Raw genomic sequence first — 2243 nt, 5'->3', positions numbered from 1 at the left:
ATAAACAAACATTTATTTATTGGGGGGGGGGCGCATGTGAGTGAGGGACAGAGAGAGAGAGAATCCCAAGAGGAGAAGAGAGAGAGGGAAGTGGGGCTCACCCAAAGTGGGGCTCATGTTCACCCAAAGCAGGGCTTGAGCTCACCCACTGTGGTGCTCGAGCGCAACCAATGTAGGACTTGAACTCACAAACCATAAGATTAGGACCTGAGCTGAAGTCAGATGCTTAATGACTGAACACCCCCCAGGTGCTTTAAAAAAAAAAAAAAAAAAAAAAAAAAAGATGCTATTTTTGAATGATTATCATATGCCAGGCCTGTGCTATATGGTACATAATATTACTGTCCATATTCTGTAGATTAAAAACATGATTTGGAGGGGCACCTGGCCTGCTCACTCAGAACATGCAACTCTTGATTTTAGGATTTTAAGTCTGAGCCCCACATTGGGTGTAGAGATTACTTAAAAATAAAATCTTAAAAAATAAAAATAAAACATAAACCTCACTTGGAGAAGGTAATATCTACTGACAGAAAAATCTTTACAGTATACTAGTCACTACGTAAACATAAGAGGTTATGAAAGTGTAATAACCTGTATAAAATTTTGGTGACTTTCTTTTCTGTTTTGTTCTCATACAATTTCTAATTTTTTCCTTAATAAATTTGTGTTATTTATGTAACTCAAATATAATAGGCAATTTTTTTTTTTTTTTTTTTTTTTTTTTTTTTTTTTTTTTTAATTTAAGTAGGCTCTATATCCAACCTGGGGCTTGAACTCACAACCCCAACTGGGGGACAGGGGAGTGCTGGCTGGCTCAGTTGGTATAGCATGTGAGTCTTAATCTCTGGGTTGTGAGTTCAAATACCATGTTGGGCATGGGGCCTACTTAAAAAAAAAAAAAAAGTTATTTTCAGTACTTGCGAGAATTTAAAAACCTTTCTTCACTCTCTTAGTCTTTCTTCCTTATTGTTTATCAAACTTGTTGGTCTTCTTTTTTAAAATCCAGTGACAGGGCAAATAGAGTTGGTTTCCTTAGTAATAGCAGCTAAAGCTCCCAAACATTCTTTTCTTTTTGTTTTTTCCATTACTTTCTTTTAAAACTGTTTGGATTTCCTGAGTAATAGATACGCATACTAATTATCATTCTGATTTTATTCTGGGAGCTTGAAAATCATGACTGTGAAAATGGCCTGATTCAAAGTTTAAATCAACAATTTTAACAGCTTAAATCAACAATTTTAAGTGGGTCACCAGTTACTCCTAGAATTTTCAGACATTTTCAGTGCTGTGATTTAAGTTCTTGGGCCAATGTTTTATTACCACAGTAGTCAACAAGGGTTCTCAAATTAAATGCGAGGATTGTATTTAAAGGATTCTTCAACTTTCTACTCATGTTTTTTTTACTTGAATAAAATTCATGGTTGTTAAAATTAAAGACACAAAGAGCTAAAATTAAAAAGTCTGTTTTTTTTTAAAAATTATTTTATGTTTATTTTTGAGAGAGAGAAAGACAGAGTGCAAGCAGGGGAGGGGCAAGGAGAGAGAGGGAGACACAGAATCCAAAGCAGGCACCAGGCTCTGAGCTGTCAGCACAGAGTCCTATGGGGGGCTCGAGCCCACACACCCTGAGATCATGACCTGAGCTGGAGTAGGACTCTCAACCGATGGAGCCGCCCAGGAGCCCCCAAAAAGTCTGTCTTTACTTCAGGTCATCTTCACCAAAGGCATCACTGTTATCAATTTCCTATGTAGTATTCTAAAATGTGTTTAATGTAAAGAGGCATCTGGGTGGATTGGTGGGTTAAATGTCTGACTCTTGATTTTGGTTTAAGTCATGACCTCAAGCTTCTTGAGTTTGAGCCCTGAGATTCTCTCTCTTGGGATTCTGTCCATCCCCTGGCTTGCCTCGTCTCTCTCAAAATAAACAAACATTAAAATAATAATAATAAAATGTTTTTAATGTATGCAACAGCACAAATATGATAAATGCTTTTTGAAGTAGATACATTATCTTTAATATATTTACCCAGATGGGCTCATACTCTATTACTGACTTGTAACATCTTTCCTCCACTTCAATCTTAACCTCTGCATAGCATTCAATTGGATAAACATATAGTAATGTAAAGAACTAGTTCTTTTTTGAAGATTTAGAGTTTTTCCTGGAATGACCACACCAATGACACAAAAGAACATCTAAACATTTGATTCTACTTATATAAAGTACAAAATCAGGTGAA

The sequence above is a fragment of the Panthera uncia genome, chromosome B1 (genome assembly GCF_023721935.1).
Source record: "Panthera uncia isolate 11264 chromosome B1, Puncia_PCG_1.0, whole genome shotgun sequence".
Lineage (NCBI taxonomy): Eukaryota > Metazoa > Chordata > Mammalia > Carnivora > Felidae > Panthera > Panthera uncia.
This window is presented reverse-complemented; position numbering follows the sequence as displayed.